The following is an 11,166-nucleotide window of genomic DNA, read 5'->3' as shown; positions in this document are numbered from 1 at the left end:
TTGATTTGATTTGATTCGATGGTTTTCAACTGGTCCTTTTTTCATTTGATTTTGGATTTAATGCTTTTGATGCTTTGCTTATTTGACAAACCTAACCTATTTGACAAATAGGTTAAAATACAATTTTTGTGAAAAGCGAAAAAAAAAAACAATATTTGCAATAGCGTGTACCACTGTACCAGTGTTTGATACCGGCTGCGCACAGCAAACAGGTGTTTGCAGACCAGTCTGGCAACGCTGTTGCAGCTGGCCGGTGTTTACAATAATGTTTTCATAAGAATGAGACATTTTTTCAATTCGGATGGATAAAAACTACAACTAAAACACCCTATCATCTATTGCAGATTCCATCGGACGACCGGGATAGCGTCGGAGCAGGACACCAAAGAAGATAGCCCTCGATGGCGCGCCAGACTCCGTACAGAGGCGCATCACATGTCAGCCATACATGTAGAGGTGAGTGCGTGATGCATATGATGGAAAGGAACAAAAGGCTAATAATAAGCATTTTGTTTCATACCTTTTTAGCGGGTGCACGCAGGCGCGCATAATGCAACGCAGAGGCAGAGCTCACAGGTCGTCTTCATAGCGGCAGTGTGACCTGTGAAATATAAGAACAAAGGATTATGTGTTCCAGTCAGGTAGCCGTGCCAGAGCCTTGGGATGAACGCCTTGGATAGTTTTGCCGTGTTGTACTGTTTGGCAGTCAGGGTTGAGCCGTGAAGCATGGCTTGTCTGTATACAGAATAATAACGTGTTCATTTATTTTATTTCAGCAGAAGGTAGCGCAGAGGCCATAACAAGTGACAGGGCAGACATCCCTATCAGCTTCTTCACGCGTGCGCTATGCTGACGTCGAGCAATAGAAAGCCAGAACCACTAGAATTTGTTTAAGTAGTTGGTACTGCCAAAGCTCAATAAAGTTGAAGTTGCAAAAGATCTGCTGCTTTGCAAATACAGGCCTTTGCCAGAGTTGAGTACGATGTCAAGTTTGTTTATCAGTTGTATCAGCAGCAGCAGCTACAAAAAGATGAATTACCGTCTCATCAATTGAACCAAAAAAGCGGGCATTATGGCAAAGCTGCTCAACAAATCGAAAACCCTGCTGAGACGCTTGCTGAGGTTCCGCGAAAATCTGCGTTCTGACCAACATTATCACAGTATTAATACTATAATCCCTCTCTGCTTCAGACGCTATAAAACTACACCAGTTTGCGTTTCTTTCATACGCTCAAGTATGATATCGATACAGCAATTACACGGCTGATGTGGATACTTATTGTCTACATTATCAAAATTTAATACAAAGATAGCGATCCTGACCGTTCACATACATCGCATCCGATACTACTGATAAACAAACTTGACATCGTACTCAACTCTGGCCAAGGCCTGTATTTGCAATCATAACGCAACAGATCTTTCGCAATTTCAACTTCATTGAGCTTTCGCAGTACCAACTACATTAATAAAATCTACATGTGGTTCTGGCTTTCTACCGCTCGACGTCAGCACAGCGCACGCCAGAAGAAGTTGATAGAGATGTCTGCCCTGTCACTTGTAATGGCCTCTGCGCTACCTCCGTCTGCTGAAATAAAATAAATGAACACGTCATGATGCTGTACACAGAAAAGCCACACTGCACGGCTCACCCCTGACTGCCAAACAGTACAACACGGCAAAACTATCCAAGGCGTTCATCCCAAGGCTCTGGCACGGCTACCTGACTGGAACACATAATCCTTTGTTCTTATATTTCACAGGTCACACTGCCGCTATGAAGACGACCTGTGAGCTCTGCCTCTGCGTTGCATTATGCGCGCCTGGGTGCACCCGCTAAAAAGGTATGAAACAAAATGCTTATTATTAGCCTTTTGTTCCTTTCCATCATATGGATCACACATGTATGGCTGACATGTGATGCGCCTCTGTACGGAGTCTGGCGCGCCATCGAGGGCTATCTTCTTTGGTGTCCTGCTCCGACGCTATCCCGGTCGTCCGATGGAATCTGCAATAGATGATAGGGTGTTTTATTTGTAGTTTTTATCCATCTAAATTGAAAAAAATGTCTCATTGTTATGAAAAAATTATTGTCAACACCGACCAGCTGCAACAGCGTTGCCAGACTGGTCTGCAAACAGTTGTTTGTTGTGCTCAGCCGGTGTTAAACACTGTTACAGTGGTACACGCTATTGCAAATATTGTTTTTTTTTCGCTTTTTTACAAAAATTGTATTTTAACCTATTTGTCAAATAAGCAAGTATATACAAATAAAGCAAGGCAAGTAAGGCAACTTCCAGTTTCTTGCTGGCCCCTAATATGCGAGCACTGCGAGCATCGAATCAAAAAACAAGGGCAGTCATGTTGCAAGTTACAAGGGCTGCCCTTCATATAAGTCAGCTCGGAGTAAGCTCTTAATTGCACGGGCTAATGCAGACAGTATGCAAGCTAAACCTCCGCAGCAGCAGGCGTCACTCTGTAACTTTGCAACAGCAGCATCAACACCAACGCAGCCAGCAGTTGACGCTGCCGGTGAAGCGACACCCAAGCCCATTAATGGACAAACATCTGAACATAGTACAGGAGAAGCAGCCACCCTCAACACAAAGACTACAGATGTCATACAGCCAGGTGGTACAGGGGAATAATACTACAACACGTACACACAACACGGCGGGGAGGCATCTGGAGAAGTTCCAGGAGAGGCTTCGAGTCGAGCAGAAGGAGAAACAGCTCCGCAGCCCTCAGCCGTAGATACAGGAGGAACAAAATACACCTTTGCCCTGGACCCCTGAGGCCACATCCATACTGGAAATTATTCAGCAACGCACAATTTTAGTCACAGATCTAGGCCGGAAGATGGACACTTTTTAACAATGATGATGTCACTTATGGAAACACTCACCAAAAGTCACGCCTTACCATTCAATACAATTTGTATTGGTTATAGTGCAATATTCCTGACTTAGCAATATGACCACTTCTCCTCTTTTCTTTTACGGAGTGACTTTCCTTTTTAGCACTACTGAATGCAATTTTGTCGCTGGTGTTATTGTAGCCTTTCTTGCTGCGATTTATTTACTGCTTCCTGATGTCGATGTTTTTGGCTTGGTTGCTCAAGTTGTTTGATCTCATGTTGGAGCTTCTGTTGCAAGCGTTGAGTACAGGTTACATACTCCAGGAGTGTCTTGTTTTTGCCGCAGTGGTCAATTAGAATTTAGGTGTAGGTCATTTTACTGGTGACGCTGCTGATTGTTTTAGTGGTGGCGGGGCAATTCTTGACGTTGTTTTGCCAATATTATTGCAACCCAGTACTTCTAGTACTGTAATATAGCACTAAGCAGACAATAGAAAAAAGAATTGTAGTAGATTTGAAATAGATTGAATTAGATTTCCTTTCCATAAGTTTAACTTTGGATCAGCATTCTGATTGTTTTGCGACTATTTTACTGTTTATTAACGCATATTTGAAGAAATAATGCGAAAGAATATACTTTCATAATTGTTAAGGCGAAATTGGCATTTGAAGATTGTAAAGGTCAAGTTCTTAAGGCTGACGAAATCACTTCTGCTTGGCTTCAGTCAAAAATGTCTTTTATTCCGAAAGCTGGCAAGCCATCACATACCAGAGCAAAGGACTTTAAACCGATCAGTCTATCCTCCTTCATGTTAAAAACTCACAAGTCCACACCCAAATAGTTGTATAGACCCAAACCGTATCTCTGTGTCCCAACATGCCTACAGGAAAAGAAAGGAAAGCAGATCTACTGATACTGCCCTCCATTCTGGACATCGAAACTGGAGCCCTGCTGAACCTGAAAGTTTACGTCGGTTTAGTGTGACTGATCAATCAATTGCTCACTTGCAGGATTGTGAAGTATGCCATTGGCCTGCCTGAAGGACTGAGTGTGCCAAGTCGAAAGACACCGAGGCAATGTGCGATAATTGTCAGGGTAAGCATGTTGCCACCTACAAAGAATGATGTGTCACATCAACAGCAGCAGTTGGCGCTGCCGATGAAGCGTCACCCAAGCCCTTCGAAGGAGCAGCAGCCCAACAAGATGCAAAAGTGGCAGCCAACTCCAACACAGAATGTATAAAAAAAAAGACATACAGACAGGTGGTGCAGGCAAAGAACACTACGGACACTATACGTACCAGCAACACAGCGGAAAGGCATCTGGAGAAGTTCCAGGAGAGGCTTCGCGTTGAGCAGAAGGAGAAACAGCTCCGCAGCCCTCAGCCGATGATACAGGAAGAAAATCAGAAGACACCTTTGCCCTGTACCGCTGAGGCCACAACTATGCTTGATATAGTACAACAACACACTGTATTGGTTACGGAGCTTGGCAGGAAGATGGACGCCTTCCTGTCAGTCATGATGACATTCATGGAAACACTTACAAGAAGTCACGCCTTACAAATGTCAACAATTTATTGAGTACAGCCAGTCCAAGATGTCCAAATTAACACGTGAAGTTCGCTCAGTCTGAAGAACACAGTCAAGAAGCAAACATATACCAGAAGTCACGCTACGCTGCCGTCACCACGCAGTCAAGTCCATTTAAGATGTCCAAGAAGCCCGTGCAATATGCCAAGATTCTACAAGAAACACACCAGACACACAATTCTGAATAATTTTTCAGAATTGTTTTTACACATTTTTTTTAAACTGTCAACACTATTTTCGAAAGTTGTTTTGATCGTAGTAATGTGAAAATAAACAAGGGCTAGCTGGCGATTGTTTTATGTAATCGTCAGTTACTCCCTATGTTTATTCGTGAATAGAACAGTAAAAAAGAACGAACAAGAAGTCCAGTCAGTCCGAGTTATACTGTCAAGTTTTTCCAAGAAGTCCAGTCAATCCCTAAAGTCCAGTCCGTCCTTGATGTCCAAGAAGTCAGTGGAAGTTACCTAAGAAGAAACACCAGACACACAATTCTGAATTTTTGTCAGAATTGTTTTTACATATTTTGTTAAACTGTCAACACTATTTTCAAATATTGCTAAGATCAAAAGTAATGGAAAAATATATAAAGGTAGCTGACGATTGTTTTTAATAATCGTCAGTTGACTCCAATGTTCCATTGTGAACACAACTGAAAAGAAAATACCTGAAAAACAAATATATTTGAGCACTTACCTAGGGACGGTGGGGAGGGGCAAACGGTCGTTCAGTAGTAACCGCCAAAATAGAAAATAACATTACTTACCATTTTATATATTTTCAGCGCAATCGCTTATGTTAGAAAGTGGAAGTTTTCTACTGCCGAAGAAAGAATGCAATGCGATAAGAACCAGGAAAATGCCTTTTAAATCTTTACAGCTCTTTTCAATCTATGCCTATAGTAAACGATGACTAAATATATTATTTGATTCTTATTAGTGTTAAGGTAAATACATCAATAAATTGCAAGCTAAAAAATTAAACATAATCGAAAGAAAATAATTTCACAATATCTTATCCTTATAAACTTATTTCGCTGTTAATGCTTTTCACTTTTCTGCTTTGCTTTGCTTAACTTGTGTAATATTTCACCGATGGTAACTGGCAGTTGTGCTGCTATTTACTATTGGGGCCTTGTGTCCTTGCAATTTCCCTCTAGCTCGACTTTTGTATCAGCCACGGAGCAAATGGAGCCGTGCAAATTGCGTATTATCGGCAGCAGCCGACGTCTCGCATGCCGCTGGACAAGTGGTAATTTCCGCTGCTCCTTGGCCATTATGGGCTCACTTTGTCGGCGCTAATTAAGCTCTGCGCTGCTCTTGATTTAAACTCAATTAACACACTGCAGTAGCATTTGCATATCATTAGCTGTGACTGATATAGTTGCTCGTATAGTTTAGCAGGTGCAAATACTTAAAGACTTCAGGTAAAAGCTAAAAAGATTGAAACTAAATTGTTTGCAATGACAATGTTATTAGCATTTACGGAATGACCACAGCCTAAACTTCAATTGAAACCATGTCAAACTTTTTAAACCATAAATGATTAGGGAGCGTGCTCCCTTTGTACACTTGACATTGAATCGTGCTAAACTTTAACGAAGCTTGAGCCTATAATGGTAATACCAAATGTCCACCAAAATGTATTTTGGGTTTCCATTTTGTTGTGAGTATCGAAGACAGGTGCGGTGTGCGAGGCATTCATAATTTTGGTGGAGCGCACCGATTTCAATGTGGGTTTGAATGCAGACATTCTTACCACTCCCCGTAAAAAAGCGTGTGGGCTTAAACATTTTATATGCCTTAAGTGGAGAACTTTTATTTAATACCCAGAGCAGTGACTACCGCCTCTTTTCAATTGTTTGTGTTGCTTATTTTCTGCTCCCGATCCGATTGCCTTCTGTCGGTTCGAAAGCATGTTGGCTGACACAGTGTAAACAAGTAACAATTGTAGTCGAGTAAGCTTGGGTGTTTCTTATCCAAACTTGATGAAATTTGTCAAGTTGATCAGTAATATCAGTAAGCAAACAATACTATAGAGGCGAGAAAATTATTGGCTTGCGACCAACGCATATATGCATGCAATTATATACATTCATACGTACAGGTAATCGTAGGTAACGAGGTTTATCATGTCATCCCTTTCTCACACATGTGCACATTTATGTATACAGAAAATGCTTGCGACTGCTGACAAAAATGAGATCAATATGATAACATATTTTCGACTATATCTTGGATGTTTCTTAACCGATCTTTATGAAATATATTCTGGTGATCAATAATATTCATATCCATATAATGTTTTAATTAGAAGCCCCTGCCTTTAATTAATTTATTTATTTATTTATTGCTATCGGAAATCTAAATATATTAATATTCTGGAGACACCTAGATTCCGAATTTGAAGTCTTTAGCTCTTATAGTCTCTGAGATCCGTGTGTTCATATAGACGGATGAACAGACGGGCATGACTAAATTATTGCTTCCTTCTTCATGTTACATAAATCTGCACAAAACTATTATACCATTTTACGTTTTCAATGGGTTCAGGGTAAGAAACTCAGTCTTCTCGGGCTTCTTCTGATTTGGCCCACCCTTGTGAATGGCTGCATTTAATTTGCGACGCAGTAACACATCTCGCAATGCAATGTATCATAACATATAACAAGAAGAATTTACTCCATACGTCATTCTTTGTGGCGTTTGGTTCAACTTTTTACTCCTTTAATTCAATTGGCTGCATGAACATTCAATGGTTCTCACTACACAGTTAAATGCCGAGACCGCTCAGATTTTGTTTTCCCAGCCATTGGTTATAATCACTTCAATAGAAAACAAGTCAGGACATTACAGCCGTACATTACCGACAGCGGAATACTAGTGGACGTGGCACCCCAGGTACCCCAGATACATACATTCGCAGTTTCAAGTCTACAGCTTTAGGGGTGTCAAAAAAAAGTTGCGTTCATGCAGACAGATAGACAGTGTGAAGGGCGTAGCTCAAAGCTAATATACTATTGGGTATTGGAGTATAGATTCCCATTGGTCGTTGCAGACTGCCCAATATTCTAATACTTTTTAATAATTATTGAGGTTATCAAGGTCAATATATAACTATACTATTCAACTAAAACAATACAAATTACTTTTACCAAGAGAATTTTTAAAGGAGATGGGCAGTATTCATGTAATTTCTTTCATATATCAGACACGTCACTTTTTCAATACAGTAGTAGAAAATCTATCAATCAAAAGTGTATATGTCATCAGATTAGCTCCGGACTACAAGGGTACGCAAACTTGGGCGGTGTATAAGATAATCAATAGGTTAAAATTCAAACAGTTTGAAACAATTTTTCAGCGCGGGAGCCGCAATTTCGCCGCTGTTTTTTAAATTGGCTTTTGATCCTGTATAAATTGCCAAAATAAATATCAATTTGATTCTCATACTATCACCGTTTGCAATCACTTTCTGTATACAATCACATACAGGTACGAGCATATGTGAAAAAGGATAGCATTAGCTGATAGCTGACTCGACTATAGCATGCGTTGCTATTTTTTTAACATTGGGTTTTAAATCTTTTGTTTCAGTAAACCATCATTCAAAGAACAACCAGCCAAGTAAATCTAATATTTGTAGTTCTCTAACAACCACTGGATGACAATGGCTGGTAACATGACTCAGGACTCGCATCTGCTAAAATGTACAGCCAGTAAGCGTACATAACAGAGCTGGCCTGTGCATAGCATGCTGTTAGCAAGGGTTTCAACAGAGGGAATTTTCGAAAAGGGGAAACTGAGGCGGGGTTTGATTTGATGACTAACAGTAACAGCCCAGTTAGTGTAATACGATCCCATGTTATGGTTACCTGCGACTGATAACATTGTGTACAGGCCGTAAGTGTAAACATAAAAGGTATTAAGGTGCCACAATACCACTGTATTTTAATTTAATATGTGTTATGAGTGAGTATTATTAATTTAGTAGTCGCTTATTTGACAACGTCGAAAGGACAAGTGAAAATTTATTCGGTCACTGATCGCTGGTGTGAGTTGTTCGTAAGTAAAGGTCATAAATTGAATTTACAAAGTAAATTACCCATAGAACCCGGGCCTACTACTGCAGCCACCCAATCCTTGGGGCAAGGAGTTACATGCACAACCGTGGCTGACCGTATTTGTGTCAAATTATAAATTATTTCGATATTTGCAATAAAAGAAACGATGCAGCCTCAGGTCAGGGTGTCGAGAGCAATAATTTAATAATTATAGAGGTTACCAAGGTCAATATATACATATGCTATTCAACTAAAACAATACAAATTATTTTTACCAAGAGAGAAACTTCGGCGTGTATTAGATACCCAATATGTTAAAATTCAAACTGTTTGAAGCAATTTTTCAGCGCGGGAGCCGCTTTTAAAACTAGACAATTTTGGCGCAGCTTTTCAAATCGGCTGTTGATCCTGTATAAATTGCCAAAATAAATATCAATTTGATTCTCATACTATCACCGTTTGCAATCACTTTCTGTATACAATCACATACAGGTACGAGCATATGTGAAAAAGGATAGCATTAGCTGATAGCTGACTCGACTATAGCATGCGTTGCTATTTTTTTAACATTGGGTTTTAAATCTTTTGTTTCAGTAAACCATCATTCAAAGAACAACCAGCCAAGTAAATCTAATATTTGTAGTTCTCTAACAACCACTGGATGACAATGGCTGGTAACATGACTCAGGACTCGCATCTGCTAAAATGTACAGCCAGTAAGCGAACATAACAGAGTTGGCGTGTGCATAGCATGCTGCAAGGTTTTCGACAAGGAGGGGAATTTTCGAAAAGGGGAAACTGAGGCGGGGTTTGATTTGATGACTAACAGTAACAGCCCACTTAGTGTAATATGATCTCATGTTATGGTTACCTGCGACTGATAACATTGTATACAGGTCGTAAGTGTAAACATAAAAGGTCTTAAGGTATCACAATATCACTGTATTTTAATTTCATGGGTATTATGTTGGAGTATTATCAATTTAGTAGTCGCTTATTTGACAATGTCGACAGGTCAAGTGAAAGTTTATTCGGTCACTGATCGCTGGTGTGAGTTGTTCGTAAGCAAAATTCATAAATTGGATTTACAAAGTAAATTACCCATAGAACCACGGCCTACTACTGCAGCCAACCAATCCTTGGGGCAAGGAGTTACATGCACAACCGTGGCTGAGCGGATTTGTGTCGAGGGCGGTGCTGGTTAAGCAGGTGCCCTGCCTGCAATTAATTTTGTGCAACGCCAATTGAATGCTGAGAGTGCACTCGAGCACCAACCCTACGGTCAAAGAGCATAATTTAAATTCCTAATTAACAGTCAAATAAATTGTGCCCGCTACCAGCGTCGTCTAAGCAATTTAACCGTTCTACCCGATTTTATATCCAAAATGTCCATTAATTTAATGACAATTGCTTGCCAGAGACATTAAGGTGTAGCAAAAGAGTGAAAGAGAAAGTGAGCTAAGTAGTATGTTGAACTCATATCAGTTAAAAAAAAAAAGTCATGGCGTTTACCTATTATATATTAAACAAATGTATATAAATGTTGTTCAATTTATGTTATTGCTTAAATCAGTATCACCCTTGCGGGACCACTACTCTAGTGCAGTAAGTTTTCTGATACTTAAGGTACGAGAACTTATAACGTCGCTTTATCATCGCCATTAGATAATTTAAATTTAATGAAATAAAATTAGCTAGATGTACTGTATAACATAAGTGCAGAGAAGCTATTCTGCAAACCACTAATGTGATTCTTTTGAAACTTTTGAATCATTTAAGTAGTAACACTAAGCATAAAATACATGTATTATCTATTTGTATTTATGTCAAACTAAATAATAATTCGAAATGTTTCGGACATAATGCGAAGCTGTAATCCGTATCCATAAATCGAATTGTTAAATTCTTATCACTTGACGCATTCGATTTTTCGCCGCTCACGGTTTCGGTTACTTCGCTGTCACGAGCAATGTGGTAACGCCATCTGCCGGCCTGGCAGCTGCTGTGCTGCTTGGACAAAAAAACATTCAATTAGTTTGATTTACACATCTGAAGTTATGCACTCTATCTTTTGTCTCTCTCTATCTTTGTCTGTTTCTCGCTCTCTTGCGTTCGTTCGCTTTGTCCCTTTGTGAAACTGTTGGCATTTCCGTTTCCTCTGTTTAACAAGGAACTTTTGGCATCAAGAGAAACAACAACAGCAACAGATGAAGCAGCCGTTGCCAGAAACTTGTTCGCCTCTGCGTGCCAAAAAATGCAGCGCTTGAAGCCGCTTAAGGCGATCAAAATAAGGCACAAGCGGTTGTGCCTCTACATTTGCCACCCCTGCTGCTGTTGCTGCTGCTGCGACTCGACTGATGCTGCTGATGGTGACGCCTGCCGGAAACAGTTTGCTGCACGCTGTCTCAATATTAGTTTGGGCGGTAGCAAAACGCTTCCGGCAGCGAAATGGCAACGTTGCCGGTTGTTGATTTCGTTTGCCGTTACTGTGATGCCGCTCCAGTCGTCTGATGATTTTTCAATTTGCATTTGACATAGAGGCAAAATGTCAAAAACTAAATTGAAATGGCAAGGCTGCGAAAGCGAAAGCCAGGCTAGCATTGAAACTTCGAATTGTATGCAGTGCACAGCCTTGGCAGACCAGAACGAAAACTGA

At 40.3% G+C, this 11,166-nt stretch overlaps 1 long non-coding RNA gene across 1 annotated transcript; it reads left to right on the top strand.

Moving 5' to 3' along the window:
• Positions 1-270: 270 nt before the first annotated feature.
• Positions 271-899, top strand: LOC122322508. The gene is made up of 3 exons (XR_006246660.1): positions 271-456; positions 529-641; positions 780-899. It is a non-coding gene; the product is annotated as an uncharacterized LOC122322508 (long non-coding RNA).
• The last annotated feature ends 10,267 nt before the right edge of the window (positions 900-11,166 follow it).

The sequence above is a fragment of the Drosophila grimshawi genome, unplaced genomic scaffold (genome assembly GCF_018153295.1).
Source record: "Drosophila grimshawi isolate 15287-2541.00 unplaced genomic scaffold, ASM1815329v1 contig_311, whole genome shotgun sequence".
Lineage (NCBI taxonomy): Eukaryota > Metazoa > Arthropoda > Insecta > Diptera > Drosophilidae > Drosophila > Drosophila grimshawi.
Note: the sequence above shows the minus strand (reverse complement) of the source record. Positions and strands in the feature narration are given on the sequence as shown.